This window comes from Miniopterus schreibersii, assembly GCF_964146895.1.
Source record: "Miniopterus schreibersii genome assembly, chromosome: 17".
NCBI classification, from domain to species: Eukaryota; Metazoa; Chordata; class Mammalia; order Chiroptera; family Miniopteridae; genus Miniopterus; species Miniopterus schreibersii.
The window spans coordinates 14,010,356-14,033,578 of record NC_138117.1 but is presented as its reverse complement, the minus strand read 5'-3'; the positions used below and the strand labels follow the sequence as shown (position 1 = coordinate 14,033,578).

Sequence of the window (23,223 nt, the reverse complement as noted above, 5' to 3'; positions counted from 1 at the left end):
CTCTCTAGGAGGAAGGCTCTTTAAAGGCTTCCTCCCCGAGGTGAATGTTTGATTTATCTCGTTAAAAATGAAACTTTCTCCAAGAAGATCTTCTGTGCGTATGAGTGCTTTTTAAACCTGCATGTCATCAATCATCTTTTCTGTGTGTGTGTTTTTGTCCAGAATGATAAAGTAGATAATTTGTCCAACAATCGTATATTTTTACCTAGCTGAATGACAAGAAAGGAAGTATTTAGCTTGCTCCGTAAGAGCAGGTTACATACTAAACATAAACCATATACCACAGGCAGTTGCCAGCCTGAAGATAGTTCTTATGACCTAAGACTATGTGGACATGGTAAAACAGCTTATTTAAATATTTTAATAAGCAAGTGAACTGATTGTTCTTATAGGATCTCCAGCAGCTGGATTCACTGATATTCTTTTCCAGAAACACATCTATTTTTTAAACTCATGTTTCCAATCGTGTGTCTCAGAAGGAACCCACCCCCTTTACATGTTTACCTAAACAGACAGCCAACCTGCTTGGGCACAGACTGCAGGAGACAGGAGGCCTGTGAAATGACCCAGTGGGGCTCTGTAAATGTCAGTCAGCTGTTAGCAAGTTTCAGCTGAAGGTCACATTACAATATCGGAAACTGTGATGTACATAAAATGGGGGCATTTAGAAAGAAGAACACGATTTGAAAATAAGATGCAGGATCTTGCGCGAGTTCATTCTTCCTTGGCCTGGTCACCTGCTCTAGGTAGTGGTTATTTAGTGGAGGCACGATGTAAGTTTTATATATGTGTATAAATCTATTTCCTGCCTGAGAAAATCTGTTTTTCTCAAGCTGGCGGTGCAGACCCTCGTAGCTTCTGCTGATTGCTGCTCTTCTGTCTTCGGAACCGGTTCAGGACCGAATGTCTCGGGCGTGAAGTGTGCTTTTCTTGTGTTGATGTGGCCTCTGAAATCACCGTCCTGAGCCAACAGACTATTAATATTTTAATGACTTGCCTTAGGGACACTCGCGGCCTCAGAAACCAGGACCACTTTCAAATCCATGTCAGTCCTGCTCCCTGAGATGTTTTTCTTGTGAAGTCTCAGCGTTGTTATCTTTGGCCAGTTTGGCATCTCTGTGCTGGGAGCAGCAGAGACTTCCTTAGCTTTTCTTTCACTTTTGAAATTCTCTAGCCCACTGCTGGGTAAAAATGATTTCTAGGCAATGCTTGTGACACATGTAGAATCATTTGGGAGAAGTGGCGAAAAAATACAACCCATGATACACTAAAATCATTTCTTACTCCCCAGTGAAATGAAAGCTGGTTTCAAATGTGGTTTTCAGTTTGACTGACTCACAGGGTGACGCGGCCTTCAGCCGCGCATTTCGTCGGACCTTGGTCAGGGTGATCTCTTCTCAGGGGTCACAAATGGATAAAGGAATAGAAATAACACCGCAGTTCTCTATGTGGATTGCGATTTTGCTCGGGCACTATTTTAACGCCGGCTTCCCGGGTGGTTCTGCCTTGGCTGCGTTTTCAGCAGTGAAACCCGCTTCTGCTGAAGCCTTTGGACGGTGGCGGGGAACCACTAGATGGCGGAAAAGCACCGCCTAAAATCCGAGCCTTCAGAGCATCCCGGCTGCGGCTGGAGGGGGTGGGGAAGCAGGTGCCCGGGGACGGCCTGAAGCCCTGGCCTCTGTCGCCTCCTCCCCTCCAGCTCTCCTTGCAATCCTGGGTGCCACCCCCACAGCCACAGCGCAGCTTTAGTTTAAGGTGGCCTGAAAGTCTTTTTTTAACTTTCCCCGGCCCTGTGGTCCTGGCAACTGTTGGAAGAAGGTCCTAACAATGCCTGGGATTAGGAATCTTAGCTTCTATGAGGAGTGAGGCGATAGATCAAGTTCTCATAAGCTCCCTGCCTCGCATGTGTTTGTCTGCTCGCTTTCTCTCTCCTTAAACGTGTATTTAGTTCCCGCCACGAGCTAGGCACTAAGATACAAGTATAAGCGAGACGTACGCAGGCCCTGCAAAAAGCGCACACTTCAGTTATGAGACACCTAGGCAATTAACAGGCAATTAATAGGCAATTAAGACCAGAGATGGTCGCTACAATAAGAATGAACACAAAACACTTTAGCATCACAGACGAGCTTTCTGGTGTGAGCAAAGACGAAAGGGCGATCTCAAGGACAGTTAGGGTGAGTGAGGCGGAGTCAGCGCAGCCAGAGCCTAAGTTAGAGGTAAGGAGAATCCCACGGGCCAAGGCGGGAGAGAGTGCTTGGGGGCTTAAGGAGCTGTCTGGCTGAAACTTAGAGTGGGCTAACGACAGTGCAAGAGCAGGGGAGGTAAGCAAGTACCAGAGAAGAAGGTCTTGTTTGCCTAGGAGTTTACTCTAGCCTGAAGCTACTTTATCAGTGGGGTTATATAAGGCAATGTCCTGATATCTGCTCTTGAGATAGGCCATTCTGGTGGCAATTAAAATAGATTGGAGGGAGGCAAGAGGGAAGCAAGTTAAGATGAGCCTTTCTGATAGTCATAGCCGGGTAGGCAAGGGAATAAAGGAAAGCGAGGAGATAGAGAAAGAGCTATTAGGAGGGTAGAGAAGACATCTGTAGATTTACTATGTATGTGGGGTGAGAGAGTGGTAGACCCAAGAATAACTCCCTGGCCTTTTTCTGGGGCAACTTCAGAGACTGTTGCCATTAACGAAGTATAGTACTGGGCAGAAAGTTAGTAATGAACCCTGATGATATACAAAGAACTATGTTAGATCCTAAATATCATGAAATACAATTGTGTAATATTCCTCCATCAATTCCTTCATTCAGACAGCATTCATGGGCCATCTGCTTTAAGGCCATATGCCAGGTCTTCAGTACAACATTGTTTACTGCTTCCATTACACATTTTGGAGTTTGGCTACATACTGTATTGTTTTTCAAAACTGTTTTGGGGTAAGTCTCCTCACTTCACCTAGACTAAAAGCTGCGTGGGGGTAGGTCAGCAACCAAAATATTGATGGTTTCACTCAAAAAAGCATTTTGAAAATTCTTTTTGGAGAAAGTGAAATGTAACTACAAGTCCCAAACTGACCTTTGATGCCTAGCTTGGAACTCTCTTACCATCACTATTGCATGAGAGTTGAAAAATGAAAAGACACACAGGCAGAAACAAAGAGTTAGGTTGAGTTTCATCTCAACTTCTTTTTTCTGGCAACATTCTCATGACACTGCGTACAAACACAGCAAGCAAGAGGGACAGAAGGACTGGAATAACTGGGTTCTGCCATGTGAAAATTGAATATATCGTTGCCCGTATTCCTAATATCTAGGAGACTTTATTGTAAAGACATATACAGCAAGACCAACTGTTTGCAGAGTGGGGCTTTGAGATGTTTTATTTAGTCATCCAATTAGACAAGCATTTATGGCCTCACTAAATATTTACTAAGCTCCTATGTGTCAGTACTGGAGACACAAGGCTAACAAAATAGGCACAGTCCTTCTCAGGATGCTTAAGATCTAGTGACAAGAAACACAAGTGTAATGTATTTCCATAATAATATGAACCTGTGTTAATCCACTGAGGTTTGTCTCTCTCATGACAATACATTTATGGAGGAAAGGCATAATTATGCTTATGAGACAGGGAAAAACTAACTGGATTATGAGAACCTGAATCCATTGCCTGAGTCATCATTACAGAGCTAGAATTCAGCTGTACTCATGGCCAAATGAAATAAGCACCTAATGAGAAGAGATAGGGAGTCCCCTAGGTCCTTAGAAAGAGCCCCTGCACCAGAGGTGGCATACGCACTAGGTTTCATCTCGTGTATCAGTTCACATTGATTGGAAGTGGCTGCCTGGGGTGCCACGCTGAGCAGGATTCAGTGGGAAACAGGCTGTTTTCAAGAGAACAGTTGCTTAGGAAGGGAGGGTGGTGATACATGACGCATATCTGTGCATCCTTCACGACACTGTGGCCTAATCAATAATATTGATATATTTAAGAAAGAAGGCCTGGAGAAGTTGAAATGTACCTCCTAGAGACAGGGGGATCAGGGAAGGAGCTTAGTGTAGGAACTGCTCATTTCTGAATCCGGGAGACCCTGACATTCAGCTCTCTAGCAGAGAACACTGTGGAGGGTCAGTCATATTTGATCAGACTTCATCATGGCATCAAAACCCTTGACAATCAGCTTGTCTTTGCTTAAATACGGTGCTCAGGAAGACCTTTTGATTCGGCTGCTCAGATCACCAATACCAGGAAGCAAGATAGTCAATAAGAAATTGGGATCATTAAAAACAGCTAAAATCTGGTTTCTGGAATTGTAAGCCTGGGGATCCAGGCCCCTGGTTATGGTAAAGTCATCTCAAAATGATGCTCTCCTAAGGTTTCCTGTTGGTCAGCCTGGCCTATGACATGCATTGCCTGGAAAGCTCCTTTCTTTTGACTTTGGTGAAACTTATATGAAGGTTTATCAGTTAGCTATATAAGCTAATTTGTAAAATTTATATAACCCATGCAGAAAACTGATAACAACTGTATTCAAGAAATTCACAATTCTGTGTCTGGACCAATATATGCTTTAAAAATAAATGAATGTGACAAAACATAAGAATTCAATTTCAATGATTTCTGGCAGGAAAGGACTTTCTCTTCTCACTGGCACCTTCCCCTGATGTACTTGCAAGTTCTGCAGAAATCTTTGTTTTTTAAATGTATTTAGATGCAGATTTTAAGTTTACCCACACATTCTGATGTGAGAGTACTAATATATTTTATTTCTCATTTAAGAGATGAAGGAAAGTGCAAATTTGGAGAACAATGAAGGAGTTTTCTTTCTGCCTTTTTAAATGCCTCCAACAAGTGCCATCCTTCAGGTTGAAATTCACAGGAAAAATGCCTAATAAACACTGATGCATGGCCTTGGCAGTTGGCATTGTATTTCTTGCAAATGAATATCTCAGAATTGAGTCAAAGGAACTATTTGGCACATAAAAGTGCATGTAAACTAATTTCCTTCAAGGGGGGGAAAAAAGACTTGAAACGCTGTAGACTCCATAAAACATGGATGTTCTAATGGCTCAGCAATCTGAGAAGTTCATTTGGAAGCTGTGGCAGAGAAGGAAAGAGTCATATCAATCTGAGCTTCAGCTGTGACAGGGTTGTTATTGTTACGCATTATGGAATGCTTCACAGATGAAGATCTAACCTTTAAGCATCAGACTAAGATTTTCAAACCACAAGCCAGGCTACTCACTTAAAACATATTATACCCCCTTGGAGGGATTGTTTAATGGACACACTTTCCTCCCTGGCAATACATAAGCAATGAGACTTCGCCGCTTTGCCCATTAAGAAGTAGATGCAAAGTCCCTCTCACATTGACTCTGGGCTTGGCCATGTAACATGCTCTAGCAAATGGGACTTCACGTAAGGAGAAGCTTGAAAAGTGTTTGTGCAATGAGTCTGGCTTTCTGGGAACACTCCTTGAGACCTGGTATAGTTTCCTGGAGAAAAAGAAGATGTTTAGTTTCCTATTGCTGCTGTAACAAATTACCACAAACTCATTGGCTAGAACAACATAAGTCTATTATTATCTTACATTCTCAGGGTAAGAAATGTAAAATGGGCCCTGGAGGCTCTAGGGGAGAATCCATCTCCTTCCTTTTCCAGCTTCTAGAAGCCACCTGCATTCCTTGGCTGGTTGCTCCTTCCTGGCATCACTTTGGCCATTGCTTCTGTTGTTTCATCTTCTCTGACTCTGGCCCTCCTGCCTCCCTCTTATAAAGACAGTTATGATTAGATTTGCCACCTGTGTAATCCAGGATACTCTTCCTATCTCAATATCTTTAACTTAATCACATTAGCAAAGTCTCTTTTGTCATATACGGGCATTAGTCTGTCTACCACAAAGGCCAAGCGCCGGAGAACCAAGGTGTCCCATTCCCCACCCAGCACAAGTTACCAGATATGTGAGTGAGGCCACCTTGCCTTTTCTAGTTCAGTTTAGAATGCAATCATGTCAGTGAACCCAGCTGAGACCAGCAATAGAGCCACCCAGCCATCCTGTAGAATTACAAGAAATGATAAGGCATTGATTTTTAACTCCTTAAGTTTTGGGGTGGTAGCCCATTGTAGGGTGGAAATTTTTCCCTTCTTCTCTTCCAGGTTCTTTGTCTGGTCTAATTCTTTATTGACATGAGACAAATTAACAGGAGAAAACAAATTAAATTACCTGTGGAAGCCCCACACAGACACTGAAACTCAAAGGTAGTCAGGCAGTTGAGGATATATTCCATCCTGAGCTAAGGGATGAATGGGGTAGGGACCTGGGGCTTCAAAGGGGAGGAGGGTAATTCACAGGAAGCTAAGACCCGGTGTCTGGATGTCTGGGCATCAGATGTTTGCCCTGCCATCCAGGTAAGTCTTTCAGATAAAAAAGTTATCTCTGGTAATCACTCTTTTTCTGGGCCAGGCCCTTTATCTAAAATTTCTTAAGCAGTTAAAGGGAGAGGTAGAAGTTTCCCCTCCGTCTGCTAGGTCTTGATTGCCTTCTGCTCAAAATTATCCACACGCCAAAGTGGTACATTTTGGGATGGCACATTCTGCTCTCCTTCACCATGCAACCTTCAAACCCTCATTTAAATAACTATTTTCACCATAATTTAAATCAGCCTTCTGGAATCTGGGAAATTTACATCTTTATTGGTAAGGATGAGGTTTGGAAGGGGGGAAATAGTTTTATGACCTCCACAAATAGGTCCTCTCCTCATGGTATGAGAACTTGTGCCCTTCTGTTGTACCACAACTGTTATGTTTTCCAACCTACCTCTAAATATCATCTCCTTTCTGGAAAAGGCTAAGAAGAAATCAGAAATGGAGATGATTTTTGAATTCAGCATCCTAATTGATTCCCTAGTGAGTATCTGATTGTGTCCTTCAATCTTTGTCTCTTTTTTTGACGTAGTTTAAAATGCTCTTAGCATTTGGAAATTGTTGTGCCTCTGGAAATTGTTGCAGTTGGTTAACTTTTGAAATCACAAATACATGAAAATATTTCTTTATTCATCTTAACTCTTGAAATCATAGACATCTATCCTATAGCCTTTTCAGTATTTCTATGAACTAAGACATTTGTGGACTGTTCTATTCTAATTAAACCATCATCTATCATCTGAATTTTGTCAAGCACTAATCTCCACTCTGGGCTCCATGGAGTGCCATACAAATCAAGTATAAAAGAGCCACAGCTCTCCAAGAAGTTTCATAAAATTTAATCAACAGGCTCATTGGGGGAACAATAAAAAAAACCTCTTTGGACCTTCATTAACTCAAATGTGAAACACTTGATTTGCAACTCAAATTCCGGATTTTGAAGATGATTATTTTGCCTTTTAGGTCATCTCTGTTTTAGAACTGGATTTTGAATGTCAATCCATTGTCTTGCAAACTGGGCAACTGAGGTTAACCACTCTGAATTATAGTTCCTAGGATGATAAACTGAGAAGGATATACATTCTATTTTTCTTTGATGGGTATAGGTGACTGATCAGTTCTCCTACCTTCCTATCGTATCTCCTAGCTTCTGATTCTTCTCTCTGTGACCATGTGGCAGCTTTAACACATGTCTATGAATTATTTGAAGCTATTCACACTAAGAGGCGGGTTCTCTCTCCTTTCTTGTGTCTAAGCGGGCCCTAGAAACTTGATTATAAAGAATAGAATGCAGTAGAAATGATGTGCCTAACTTCTGAGAAGTGATGTTGCATAGTTCTGAAAAGGCCTTGTCATTCCTGCCTGGATGACTCAAGACACTTGCTCTAGGGAAAGCCAGCCACCATGTGCAAGCATCTAAGACTACCATGCAGAAAGGCCACGTGGAGCAGCAACTCCCACTGAACTTCCAGCAGATACTAGCACCAAGTGCCCCCCATGTGAGGGACCCATCCTGCCCAATAGGCTTCCAGATGGCTGAAGCTCCAGGTGTATTTGACTATATAAGAGACGAGGTGCCGACTGCTCAGATAAGCCCTTCTTAATGTCTCAACTGCGACATCATGAGCAAAATAAAATGATTCTTGTCTTATGCTGCTATGGTACAAGGTAATTGCTATGTAGCAGTAGTAACTAGAATAGTCTTCAAAAGTAAAGCTGGAGAGGTGTCCAGATATATATAAATCAATTTCCCAATCAAAGATGGCCTTGTGAAAAAACAACTCATATTCCAGGTTCAAGGACCTGTTCGCTGAGGGAGGCAGCTTGTGGGAAAGAGGCACTGGAGCTGGGCATTAGAAACGTAGAGTTCGAGACCAAGTATTGCCACTGATTGCTGTGTGAGTTTGGTCAGATTGCTCTCTCTTTAGGACCTCACTTTGGCATCTATAGAATAGAAATTTGGGACTACATAATATGTATGGTTTCTTCTACACTTTAAAATTTTATAATTCTAATGACTTTTGAGAACATTGAGGTAGATCAATAAAATGAATTGATAGGTAATATCTTCTAGAAGAAAGCAGTTTCCAAATGCAATGGTTCACCTATAATTTTATAGGAAGTTCTGTCCAAAAGTATTAGAAAGCTTAATTCCAGGTTTAGAAAATGACGTTATCTTAATGATTTTTATTGAACTGAAACAGTGAGCTTTTAAAAGATGACACTAATTAGAAAAAGCTTTCCTAATTCCATTGTCATTAACTCAGAAAGGAAGATGTTATGTGTTATTCAAAATTACTTCAGTATAATATTTACTTAAATTATTTGTTATAAGAAACATTCTTTTTCTAACTCATAAAATATGTGAACCCTCCATTTTCCAGATTACTTCTATTTTATTTGGAATGTGATCTTGTTAGGAACTAGGATAACTGAATGTGTGGGGGTGTAAGAGCAAGGGAACTTGATTTTTTTAACATTAGATGTTTCTATAATATTTACAACTGCATGTTATAACAAGTAGGTATTTTTTTTTAATTAAGATTTAATTATATATTCTTCAGATAAAGAGGTGTGAGATAAGCATGATTTTTCATGATTTCATTCATTCATATGGCTGTATACCACTTCATATCTCATAGGGTTTTCTTTTTTACCTTACTATATTATTGCCTACCTTTGTCTTACTGTGTATGTAGATTAATCCAAGTTTGGTGTAAAGCAGCTGTTTGATATAAGGATGTTGTGTTCTGTGACAAGGAAAATAATACATTATGATGTCCACAATGTGCTAAAGGAACACAGAGGAGGAGATAATTAATTTTGTGGGGGGAATCAGGGAAGGCTTCTGAGAGGAGATGTCATATGAGTTGGGCTAGTAAATGACAGAGCTAAGATTTTTAACCCAGTTCTGTCTCCCCTCCCCCCAAACTCAAGCTCATAGCCCTGTATTCGGCTGGTTCCCCAGCCCTCCACTCTTAGTTCTACTGCCTGGGCCTGTCTGCAGATGAGAACTTCATCCCTGGCCCTTTATGACTGTGGCAGGAAGGATTATACTAATACTAATATTTTAACATTAACAGTAAAACTAATACCCAACACTAATTAAGCACTCCCTAGATGCCAGTTCCTTTATCCATAACATCACATAATTTACCATCCAAACAGGGACATCTTTTTAAAAACAACTCTGTTGGGATATAGTTGACATACAATAGACTACACATGTTTAAAGTATAGAATTTAATGAATTTTGACAAATGTATTCACCCTGGAAGCCATAACCACAATCAAAATAGTGACTATTGCTATTACCCCTGAATGGCTCCTCGTGAATGGTCCCTACCCACCCATCACCTCTGTCCCCAGGCAGCCCCTTATCTGCATTTTGTCACTATGGATTGGCGTTCATTTTCTAGAATTTTATGTAGAAGGAATTATGCAATTGGGAACCCCAGAAGAGAATGCAGTACAGTAGCCCCCCCTTATCCACGGGGGATGCATTCCTAGATCCCCAGTGGATGGCTGAAACCACGATTGTACCGAGCCCTATATACGCTGTGTTTTCACTATACATGCATACCTGGGATAAAGTTTAAATGACTCTTGCACTTGGGGCCATTGTTAAGTAAAATAAGGGGGACACAAACAAGCCCCGAGATGCTGAGACAGTTGACCTGACAACCGAGACGGCTGCTGAGTGAGGGGGGGGTGTAGTGGAGACAGTGGAGACGCTGGACAGGGGGATGGTTCCCCTCCCGGCGGGACGGGACCGGACGGGGCGAGCTCTCCTCACACTGCTCAAAACGGTGCACAGTTGAAACCTTGGGAATTGTTGATTTCTGGAATTTTCTATTTAATATATTTGGATTGTGGTTGACTGCACATAACTGAAACCACAGAAAGCAAAGCTGCACATATGGGGGGACTACTATATGAATCAAAATCTCTTTTCCTCATGTAATTTGACCACAGCATTAGGTTAGCCTCTCGTTTGAATTCAAGCTTTCTTATGGCCATTTCCATTCCCTCGCCCCCCTTTTCTCAAAAGCTCTGGTTCCAAGCACAGCTTTGAGCGTGTGCCCTTTGTTAGTGCTCAGGAGGCCTTGTTTTGTGTGTTTAGGATTAAGAAGGGGTGTGTACTCTTGGCATTTCTCCTTTTGAGACCTATCTTTGATCACCGCAGAAATTCCACCATGAATTGAAGGTTATCCGAAACAAGCTGTCTCGAACAGAACAGTGTTTTAACCACCCTGCTGTTTATCTGTTTAAGCCAACTTGATTTTCAAACCTAACTACTTCTTGATGTCAACAGTTAGAGATGTATTTCATACCCGTCAGTAGGGTATTTGTGTGTGTGGCTCTGTATGTGTGACTGTGTGTGTGCGTGTGTGTGTAGGGTTGTGTTCGTTTTTTATTGCTCCGTAACAAATTACCACAAACTTAATGGCTGAAAACAACACCCATTTATTATCTCAGTTGTGAAGGTCAGAAATCCTGGCAGGCTCAGCTGAGTTTTCTGCTTAGGATCTTGATCTTACAAGACTGAAATTCAGAGTATTCAAACGAGCCAGGTTCTTATCTGAAGGCTCTGGGAAAGAATCCACTTCCAAACTCATTGAGGTTGTTGGCAGAATTCAGAACAAGGACATTCTGTTATATAACCACAAAGTAACTATCAAATAGGGAATTTTGTATTGTTCAAAATACTATTACATAGTCCACAGTGATATTTATAAATCACTTATTTTTATAAAATATTCCTCTGTTTGGATTTCTCTAATTTTTTTCCTTTATTAAATTCAAGTTATGTTTTTTTGGTAGGAATACTAAACATGTAGTGTTGGGTCCCCTTTAATGCATCATTTCAGAAGTCATGGGATGTTGGTTTGTGCTAATGTTGGTCATACTACCTTTGATGACTTGGTTACAGTGGTGTTTTCCAGATTTCTCTACTGCACAATGTCTGTGTAAATAATCTGCAAGGAATTGCTTGGGTCTGTGTAAATATCTATTCCTCATCAAGCTAATTTTAGCATTCAGTGATGGTTTTTTACATTCCATCAGTTTCTCTACATTTATTAGTTAGCATTCTACTGTAAGGAAAAACCGATGTATTTCTATCAGCATGGACTCATACATTTTTATTATACTCAATTTACTATGAATCATTCATATCTTCATTTATATTGCGGCTCAGGTTGACCCAGAGTTGGCCGGCCAGTGGGGTTCCTTCAAGCTCACTCCTGTGTCCTGTTGATATAACCCCATCATCTTAGATTACTTATCCTTTGGTGCTGGAGAATGTTCCAGGCTTATCTTGTAATTGAGCCTTGGAATCAACCTTTTCTTCAAGGAGACCTATTGCTTTTTAGAGGAGAATGCAATTTAGAAACCAATCACTGGGTATTCTCATTACTTCTGCTACATTATTACCTTTGTGACTTCGCAGCAGAGACACCTAGGATATAACACACAAATACACACCTATTTCTTTATTTCAACAAATTCAAGTATTAGTTAGGTTGGTAGGTTTGCTTGTTTAGTTCTAGAAAATGGGTGGGTATTTCCATTTTACAGATGGGAGAAATAATTTGAGGGATCAGAACAACTATTTTTTTCATGTTGAAGAAGTTTTAGTCAGCAATCAGCACTAACTGTTTTGTAATAGACACTGTTTTTAGAGGCGTTTCGGACTTACAGAAAAATTGAAAAGATTTCACTAGATAGTACAGAGAGGTTTCTTGCGTTCCACACCCATTTTTCCTTATTATTAACTGCTTATGTTCTATTGTACATATTACAATTAATGAATTCAAACAAATACATTCTTGTTCATTAAAATTTGTCATTTATTCAGATTTCCTTAGCTTTGCTTAATGCTCTTTTTATATTTCAGGGTCCCGTGCAGGATACCATATTATATTTAGTTGTCATGTCTCTTTAGTCTCCTCTTGACTGTGACAGTTTCTCAAACTTCCCTTATTTTTTATGATCTTGACAGTTTTGAGGAGTACTGGTCAGGTATTTTATGGGATCCTCCCCTGTTGACCTTTGTATGATGTTTTTCTTTGGAATAAACTGGGATCGTGTCTTTTTTAGAGGAAGAACACAGAGGTAAAGGCACATCCTCATCACATCATATCGAGAGCACAAACTAGCAATACAGTCTTTCACTGTTGACATTGACCTTGATCACCTTGCAGAAGGTGTGCTTATCAGGTTTCCCCACAGTAAGGTGATCCCCCCACCCTTCCATACCTTACTCTTTGGAAGGAAGTCACCACCCAAAGCCCACAGTGTTTCTCCTTGAGGGTGGGGTATGTACATATATTGCTCGGAATTCTTTCATGGGAGATTTGTCTCCTCTCCCACATTGACTTTTTAATTTATTTGTATCAGTGTGGCCTCGTGGATATTTATTTTGTACTTTGGATTATAATCAAATACTATATTTATTTTGTTGCTGAGATTGTTCCAGCTTTGGCCATTGGGAAGCTCTTTTAGTTGGCTCCTCTGTCCCTTTGACATGAGCCTGTTAATGTGTTTTTCTGTTTATTTGTTTTGAACACTTTCTTATGTTCTGGTATTACCAGGTGCTCTAAGTTTATTTTGTATATTTCCTGCCAGTAGGCTTGCTTTTCATATTTATTAGTCATTTCGAAACTATGTTATATGTAGGTTTGAGCCAATGAATAATATATGGTGGGGAATGGGAGCCAGGTTTCTCACTCTTAAAGGGAATTAGAAATATGGAAAGGAGGAAGAATAAAAGGTACCCTGTGGATTTGGATTGAAATTGAACATTTCAATATAAATTCATGGTTTTAAATATCAGGAGATCACTGGCAGCACTGCTTGTCTCAAAGTCTGTTTTGTGTAATATTAAAATGGCTAGTCTAGCTTTCAGTACTTACTTTTTGCCTGTTATATTTTTTCCTATTCTTTCATTTTCAAACTCTTTTTGTCTTCATTTTTAAAGTGGGTTTCTTGTGCATGGAAATAGTTAGGTCTTGTCTTTTTACTGGAAAACTTCTGCTTTTTAATTGAAGTATTTAGTCCATTTATATGTTACATAATTATTAAATCTCCATGCAGTATTTATCTCACCCACCCCCAACCCCATTCCCTTTCTTCCCTGGTAACCTGCTCTACAAATTTCAGCCGTTGCATAAACTGGCAATTCCTATCTCTGCCTCCTTAGCTTAGTGAGACCCCTGCCCCGAATGGGCCCCTTCTCCCCGTTCTACAGCAGGGAGAAAGTCTCGGCAATCATGATATAACCATGGTCCCTACCTTGCATGTTTCCCTTCTTTCAAGGGTTCCAGTGCTGTGCTACCTATTGTTCAATTCCGAAAAACACAGTTATCTCACCTATGTTATCTATTTTTATTTATTATCTAGTTTTAATTTATAGTTATTTTGAATGTGAGAGCAAATCTAGTAGAGTTACTATATCATGCCTAGAAGAAGAGATACCCAAAACAATTCACCTTTTAAACTCAACACAACAATAAAAATACCCTAGACCATAATATGGTAAAGTCAGTTATTCTGACTACCCTAATAGGGAGCTTTTTTTTTCCTTTTAAATTTTTTCCAGCTTTATTGAAGTGTGATTGACAAATAAACAGTGTATACGTATAACATGTACAACATGATGTTTTGATATATGTGTATATTGTGAAATGATTCCCCCAGTCAAGCTAATTGCATAGGTTGTGTTTTGAAGACGGATTTTAAATAATGTTCCACTGCTGCATTTCCTGAATATTCTCAAATAAGGTCTTTAACCCTTTCAGAAAACTAAAATTCTGGCCAAAGACAGAAAAATAGAAAGACATATGTTATGATAGGCAGTGGATATTGTACAAGAGCACAGTATTTCCATGAGTATGGCACTTCATTCTTTCCAAATTCTTTCACATACCTCTCTGTTAGGACTCTGTTGGTTATAAGTGGCAGAAACCTAAGTGAATTAAGCACAAAGCTGAATTTTTTGGCTTGTATAACCATCATCCCAGGGTGTCTGGCTGCTGTATACTATTGGGAATGTCTCTCTCCATTTCTCAGCTCTCCATTTTCCTGTATTGGCCTTGCTGGCTGATAGTTTGACATTAGCAACTCCTGGCTTCTATCCTGCCAGCTTAGCAAGCCCAGCAAAAGGGCAACCAGGTGATGATCTAGGGAGAGAATATTGTAAGTGGAGAGAATAGCAGGTGCATAGCTTCTGAGATGAGAATCAGGGTAGCCTGTTCTAGGCACAGAGTAAAGAAAATGTGAAGAAGTGGGGTGAGATCAGTAAGGTCGGTAGGAATTAGGTGGCAATGGCTTCATGGGCCATGGTAGGAGTGCACATGTAATCCCGGTTACAGTGAAAGTTATCTGAGGACAGCCAGACATAGGATATGACCTTTTCGAGTGATCGTTCTGGAGGCTATGTGGGGGATGTCACAAAAATGAACCAGGATTGAGAGTTTTTGTCTGGCCTGGGTGTTGTGCCCATCCCTAGCACAGTCACTGAGGCCAGGATAATGCAGTGCTTTCATTGGCCCATCTCAGGTTAACTTAAGTCCTGAGGGCAGCTGGTGAGTTCAACTCCATCTGAACTACATGAACTAAGAGGAGGAATGGGGGCAACCCTCTCACGTGGAGGTGTTATTTCCAGAAGAAGCGTAAATGGATTATGGGTAGATTAAAAACAACAAAACCACGAGTCCGCTCCACTGTCCAAGTTGAGCAAAGAGCAGTGGCTTTATTGAAAAAGTCCAGGAGCCTGCTGTGTGCTGGTGGCTCTTCCTCCCAAAATGAAAAGAGTTTTCGTCACCAGTTTGAGGGGTAGCATCTGAACGATGGGTGAGAGTCTGAACTGTGCATGTAAAGTAGCCCATAAAATAAGATGAAGATACGTTTTCTAATATTTAATTGTTGTGGGTGATGGCCAAAGATCATAGGAGAGACCACATTTAAAAAAAATAAAAAATACTTGTTTGGTAATATGTCCTATCATGGTGAGTAGAGGCCGAAATCTTTACATTTCTGCAGCAAAAATATTCTTTATAGGAAATTCAAGTGTGTCTCAGTCTCTAAGGGTTCAGTTTTTGAGTAAGTTTCGGGAACTCGAATGCAGTAAATCACTAGTTTCCCTGATATTCATCGGAGAATTCTGAAGGAAATAAACTGTGAAATAGCAGCAGTGCCAATAAGGATGCAGTGTGTCCTCTAGAAACAAATTCTCCTCAAAGGTTGCAGAGTAAATTACCAAGCTGTATCCGTCAGGGGAGAAGAGTGTGTAGGGGGGAGATGAAAGGAGATTCCAGAAATTACAGATCATTGAATCTCATCTCATCATCTCAGTTCCAGGGAAAATGATTGAGACTTTAATTAAGTTTGGATAGTTGAACAAGTACAACCAGAAAGAGTTTTCACTCACAGAATTTCCATACAGCGCTTGGACTTGTATCACAGAACCTGTCTTAGGGGAAAACCCGCTTCCTGGCTGGGAACTTTGATGAAATTAATCATAAAAACGAGGGGCTGGTTTCTTGTATGCAGTCTGCACTGCTGTGGCTGAGGTCAGAGCATGGGTGACTCTGAATACTCTTTTTTTTTAAATCATTAATAAACAAAGTAGGATGACTGATTTTGGTAGCTGCTCAAACTCCTCGCCTACTATTAGATTGCATTATTCTATAGTCAAACAGGTAGTCATCAGTTTTATCCGCAGACATTTATTGAGTACAGATCTGTGCAAAGTGCTGTGTTAGGTGCAGAGGTGCAAAGAAATATGCTCTCTATCTTTAAGAAATCTGGTGACAAAATCATGGCTTGCACAACCGTGTCGAGAGGAGACAGTGGCATGGCTGTTGGCAGTCATGTAGATGTCACTGAGAAGCTGGGATATTATTTGAAAAAGAAATTAATAACTCTTCATTGAGAGGTAGGTTTCATGGTGCTGAGTCATTCAGCACCCCCCCCCCCCATTTCTGCATGCTCATCTGGAATTAGCTTTTTTTAAAAATGTTTTTATTGATTTTTTTATTATTTTTTTAGAGAGACAGAGGAAAGGAGAGAGAGAGAGAGAAACACCCAAGTGAGAGAGAAAAATCAGTTGGCTGCCTCCTTGCACACCCCCTACTGGGGATCAAGCCTGCCACTCGGGCATGTGCCCTGAGCGGGAATCAAACCAGCGACCTTTTGGTGCATAGGACGATGCTGAACCAACTAAGCCACACCAGCCAGGGCTGGAATTAGCTTCTTTATTGCTATAATTTTGAATGTTCTTCATCTGTATTTGTGATGCCCAACTTCATATCTCAGACCTTTTTCTAAGACGGACTCACATTCTGCTTCCTGTTGCACGTCTCTGTTATAAAACCCTAACAGTACATTATGGACAATGTGAGGGCTCTTCAAAAAATTAAAAATGGAACCACCATGTGATCTGGCAATCCCTCTTCTGGGTATACATCCAAAGGAAATTAAATCAGTACCTCACAGAGTCATCTGAGCTCTGTTGCTCATTGCAGCATTAATCATAACAGCCAAAATATAGAAACAAGTGTCCATTGATGGATAAAGAAATTATAATGAATATATATGTTTATATGCCATATGTACATATGCTTATCTATTTATATATTAAATACTTTTATGTAATAAATATTAAATATATAATATAAAAAATGGAATACTATTCAGCTTTAGAAGAGGAGATCCTTCTATTTGTAACATGGATGAACCTGGGGGACATTATGCTAAGCGAAATAGCCAGAAAACAGAAAGAAATAAAGTGTTTTATATGTTTTCTCATTTATATGTGGAATCTAAAAGGGTTGCATTCCTAGAAGCAGAGTAGGTGGTACCAGGGGCCAGTCACTAGCAATTTAAGCCACCAACCTCAGAATCATTGTTGTTTCTTTACTCTTCTTATACTTTCTGAAGTCCTCACCTTCTAACTTCTGACACTTTGACTTCCATTTATGTCCTTCTACATCATTCCTTAGCATTTGGTATTTACTTGTATTGACCCACTAATCACATGATGTTGTACATAAGTATTCGCAGGAGTGTGAGCTCAGAGTAGGGCCCATGGCTTCTTAATCATTGATTCCATTCCCAGTGCCTAACACCATACCTAACACTGGGAGGTGTGCAGGAAATGCTTGTTGAAGGAACTGTGTAACATCTGTTATGTATAATCAATTATTAACTCACCCAACACACATTTATGGGTGACTTGCTGTGTGATTGGAAATGTGCCTGCTTGATACTGAGGACCCAAAGATGAGCAATGCCCCATCCTTGCGTTCTGGTAGCTCACTGAGGACTTGGAAGAGCAAACATATCAATAAATACTATCGAGAAATTAAAGTCTACATGGACCCAGAAATCTTAACGTTTACCTTTTATAGTCTCTGCATATGTATATATGTATGTGTCATCTTGTTATTTGATAGTGATGTTGCGGATTCGTGGTAACTCATATTCTCTCCCTCCCACCTCCTCCCCCCTCTCACATATTTCATTGCCTCTTAAGTTTAAATTTGGTAAAAATCTCAGGTTGAATTATCACTAGCATGGTCTTATTTGGAGAATAAGACCATTTCCTCTTAAAAGGGTGTGTTCCTAATATGATCCCTGCTAGGAAAACAAAACATCATGGGATCCTATAATTAAAGCCAGTCCTGGTAAAAATAAAAAATCATCTCACAGCTACCTGTGCTTGAGCATAAATCAAGATGAGGTGGACTTGGGGACTGTAGCCAAGAAGCTAGGGATAAAAATCTGAATGTTGATTATTTCAGGTACACTAAAAAATTCCCTTACGAAAATTAAAAATGTCAAAAAGGCAAAAAATAAATAAATAAAAAGGAAAGAAAGAAAGAAAGAAAGAAAGAAAGAAAGAAAGAAAGAAAGAAAGAAAGAAAGAAAGAAAGAAAGAAAGAAGAAAGAAAGAAAGAAAGAAAGAAAGAAAGAAAGAAAGAAAGAAAGAAAGAAAGAAAGAAAGAAAGAAAACCTTAGCACCTTTCCCAGAAATCCTCTTATCTCCCTCACTTTCTTTTAAGCTGATGGAGAAGAGGCTCTTTCAGATAAGTGCTAATGTTTACCCCAAAAGTTTCACTTGTCTGACTGCCTCCAGATCTACTTTGAAGATTTTTCTGTGGTCAAGTGAGGTTCTAGTAGCTCGTCTAAAGTTTAAAAAGAAGAATGTTCTTTAGTTTGGACCAGCTTGAAGGTTATTATTATTACCACTGAGAAATTGAAAAGGTTCAGAATGAACTTCCAAATGGAATTAGTCTGCACAACTACAAAAACCAAATGTTCTTTATGTTCAGAAAGGGAGAAATGCTGTCCAATTTTTTTCAGAGACAGGTTATAGCACAAAGTAGACAAGGTACATTAGATCAGCAGTTAGTACAGTATTTCATTTTAGCACACCATTAAAGTGATTAAAAGTCTCCCTACTCCAAGCCCTAGCACATTCAATCTCAGTTGACAATACCTCTTACTTCATTGTAAAAGTTTAAGCAACTGAGTTTAATCTCCCTCCCTAAAATGTATCTATATCCGCTTCTGTCTTCCAGTCCTTTCCTTTCAATTCAGAGGCTGTGGGAAGGGACCACCACATTGGGAACTTCATTGGCTGCTTGTATAGAGTCCAGAAAAACAGAGGCTTAAACAAATTAGGGTGTTCTTTCCCCTTGTGTCATTAAGAGTGGAAGAGGCATTCAGGGGCTGGGGCAGAAGCTCTGTATTGGCAACAATGGCCCAGGCTCCTTTGAGCTTTCTGTTCCTCCTTGCTTAGCAGTTGACTCCCATCCAAAGACTTGCCTCATGATTAAAAAAAAAAAAAAAAGGCCACTGTCGCTCCAGCCATCTACATTCCTGGAAGCAGAAAAGAAGAGAGAGGAAAACATCAAGAGGACATCTGACAGCTTCAGGAACCATTGTTTTAAGGTGATTGCCTAGATCCAGCAGTTCCAACCTTTCTGTGATATGACCAGTCCTATCTCCAAGGAAAAATGAGAGACAAGTCTAAAGCTTGGCACCTCACTACCTCCCCAAAACCAGGATTCTGTTAGAAAGGGAAAAGATGACAATGAATTTAAATAAGCAACCCAGTCACTGCCATAATAGCATAAAACATTTTCTCTGTCTTTAATTTTTCCCCTTGTTGAAATGCTACAAAAAAAGAGTAGTGAGGAAAAGGACCTGAAGCTCTGGAATCAGACACATGTTCACTTACTGAGTTCCTCACTAATTAGTTCTTGGATCTTGCTCAAGTTATTTGAAATTCCCAAGCTTCGTCTCTTTATGTATAACATGGAGATAAAAATACCTATTGTGAGCACTTGTTTGGGGAACTAAGTAAGTGTAAAAAGCTACTCTAGTGCCTGAAGCGTAGTAACTTCTCAATCATTTGTAGATATATAGGTACCATAAGGTGATACTTGGAGTCTTCTCTGAAACAACTATGCCTTCATATCGCCTATGTGGGCACTCTCTTTTTTCTGTCAAGTAAGTAGTGATGTGCTCCGATTCTGTCCTTTGCTCCCTGGCCCCCGAATTCTGTTTCTCATCCAGTTATCTTGGTTTCAGTTAGCATTCAAATGCTGATGACTCAGCTTGCAGACCCCTTCTCCAGCCTCTGACCCAGTCCTGGTATTCTCAAAGTGTCTGTGATAGGCTGAATAGTGGTGCTCTAAAAGATATGCTCACCCAGAAACTCAGAATGTGACCTTATTTGGAATAAGAGCCTTTGCAGAGATAATTAAGGTAAGAATCTTGAGATAAACTCATCCTGGATTAGGGTGAGTCCTAAATCTAATAACAGGTCAGAAAAGGAGAAGACACACAGAGACATAGGGGGAAAGGCCATGTGACGACGTTGCACAGATTGCAGTGATGCATCTGCAAGCCAAGGAATGCCAAGAGTCACCTGCAGCCACCAGAGGCCAGGCAGAGGCATGGAGCAAATTCTCCCTCGAAGCCTCCTGAAGGAACTAACCCTTCCAACACCTTGATTTTGGATTTCTTGACTCCCAAACTCTGAGAAAATAAATTTCTCTTGCTTTAAGCCACCAAGTATTTTACAATTTGCTACGGCACACCTAGGACACGAACTAAACTCTGCGTTTACCTCTCTGGATGTGTTTCTCTGCCCATATTTTCTCATTTATTTGGGGGCACCACTATTCACATAGACAACCCAGCTTGTCACCTTTAACTTCACCCCCACCCTCTCCCTCCTCCAACCAGTTCCCAAACCTTATATCTGAGTAATCCTCGTATCTGGCCTTCATTCTCCAAACTCATTTGCCACTTCTTGGAAAAGCTACTGTCGTCTCTTACCTGGACTTATGCACGAGCCTTGCAGTGTGTCTCCCTGCTTCTCAGATCATCCTACTCAAATATATCCCACGCACAGTTGCCAAAGAGATCTGCACAACATGCAGAACTGATCATGAGCCTGACTTGCCTGCAGCTTTGGGATGGTACCTCATTCCCTGTAGGAAGAAGCCCTAGAGCCACACTGCTGATGACTCAGCTCATTCCATCGTGCCTTTGTCCCTGTGTCCATGCCGTTCCCACTCCTGACATATCCCTCTGCTTCCCACCAGGTACCTACCTTGCCATCTAATGCTAGTTATTATCCGTTAAAATTCAATGAGTACCCCACTCTAAGAATCCTTCTTAACCCCTGCCCCAAGCAGGTACCTTCCTCTGGGCTCTTATGCTGTCCTAGATGTTTACTCTGAGCTGTGTGCTTTGCATATTGTATTAAATTTAAGCAAATTCATTATGGTGATAACTAAAGTGTTTCACTACTCTACTGGTTTGATCTCCTCGAAGGCAAGGACTGCTCTTCTTTACTCCTTTATCTCTAGAAACCTGCACGGTGCCTGGTGGACACTTGTGCCTGGATCCTCAATTTATCCCCAGTAAGTGGTTGTGAAAGGACACGCATGAGCCTAAATTTTTCTCCTATGAAACTATCAATTCCCTTTATAATGTTTTATCTCCATCACTGGTATTTGTGCTCAATCAGTAACTTGAAGTCATCTTAAATCCTTTTTATTACTGGCCACTACAGTCGAGTTCCCCATTTCTTCCTCAATCCAGACAGAGTCTCTGCAGAGACCTAAAGGGTCAGGGGTTAAATGTCCAAGCTCCAGAGTCAGCAGGTCTGGGGTCAACTCCTGGCTTTGCCACTTTGCGAGCATGTGACCTTGACCATGTTAGTCTCCTTGAGCTTTATCTACACATCTGTAAATTAGGAACAATCATGGCATCTACCTCATAGGATCACTACCCTTGACAGTTCACAAAGCAAAAGGCAGGAGACAAAGGTAGAGAATGGATCAGGTGGACCAAAAGTCACACTTCTCTCCTGGCTTCAGTTCTCTGTGTAACCTCGACAACTGTCACATAGACATGGGCTTTGGGCTAAATGTTAGATTTTATAGATTATTGTTTTCCACTGGTGCATAGATGGCCACTACATGCTACATCCCTTCTTCCATGTGATCTACAAGCCTTGTTGAGGCCAAGAAACTCTTTTCCAGAATGGTTTCACCAGTCTCCCAGGTGCTCTATTTCCTCTTACTATGTTCCATTCTCACCCTTACAGTGCATTCTTTATTTTTATATGAAGTATAATACTCCTGTTTAGAAGTGTCATTTTGATTGGAATGCCTCTCTTCAAGTAAGCAAACCAAAGCTTCTGGTTCTCCACTAAATTAAACTCAAATGCCTCCTCTTAGGCTTCGAGGACATTCCAAAATTGTTTTCCTACCACACTATTCTGACCTCCGTGTCCCTCTTAATTTCTTTGCTAATGTCCACTTCCAATAGCATGCCTGATGGTTGCCTCAAAGCCACTATGCATACTTAGCCAGGATAATACTCTGGAAAAATATTAATGTGCTTTTCTCCTTTGTACTTTTAGGCCATCCACTTCTTCCTAGTGAGACAGAGGCATCTATCCACCAAGAGGAAATCAAATTGTTACCACAGGCAAGACTCGAGAAGAAACCAGGTAATGCTGAACTTCTGGCATTCAAGAGAGTAATTATTAGTAGGGAGATAGCTTGTGACCAGGTTTTCTGGGAGGGATGGAATTTTCAAAATTCCTCTAGTCTCTTTGTATTAGTAAGAACAAAGGATGTGAAGTGTCTCCTAGGATTGCTAGGCCATGCGGTTTGCTGCTGTGGCTACAAAGGACATACAGCAGCGAAAGAGGGAAAAGCCTCTTTTCTAGCTTTAGTGGCTCATGGGATCTAATGGCAGATGGAGCGAAAGCAAGCAGTTGAGTCTCACTCCACAGTTTAGAGGAGGTTGGAATGAAGGTATCTGATAAATTGAGGGATATATTGCCATGGGTCCTGGCTTCAGTCCCTGAATAACTCCAGCAACTCTGTCACATAAATGAGGCTTCGGGGTTTTGTATTTTTATGTCTTTTCAATTTTATTATCTTTCTTCTTATAAAGCTTTGTGATTTACTGGTGCCAAAGAACAGCGAGTTCTTTCCAATAACCATACAAATCATCATTGAACTCCTAGGTAGAGGCTACGAAATGAAAATGCATCGATAAAATTTGATAGAAAAAGATGCAAGGTCCTTATTTACACCTTCGGGCTAATAAATGTTCGTTGCCTTCCAAAGAACTGTGGCCAGGACAGGGCATGTGAGGAAAACCACAGACTGGTTTAAATCTTATCACAAAGCTATTTTACGTGTTGCATCTAAGAGCCTCAAGATCAACTGAGAATCAAAACAACTGTTTATGCTAAGAGCT

General features: G+C 40.6%; 1 long non-coding RNA gene across 1 annotated transcript in view; it reads left to right on the top strand.

Annotated features, from left to right (window-relative positions):
• LOC308547191 overlaps positions 1–23,223 on the top strand; it is a 180,649-nt gene that overhangs the window by 99,844 nt on the left and 57,582 nt on the right. Inside the window, exon 2 of the long non-coding RNA XR_013997465.1 lies at positions 22,373–22,462. This is a non-coding gene — a long non-coding RNA (uncharacterized lncRNA). The remainder of the gene's footprint in view (positions 1–22,372; positions 22,463–23,223) is intronic.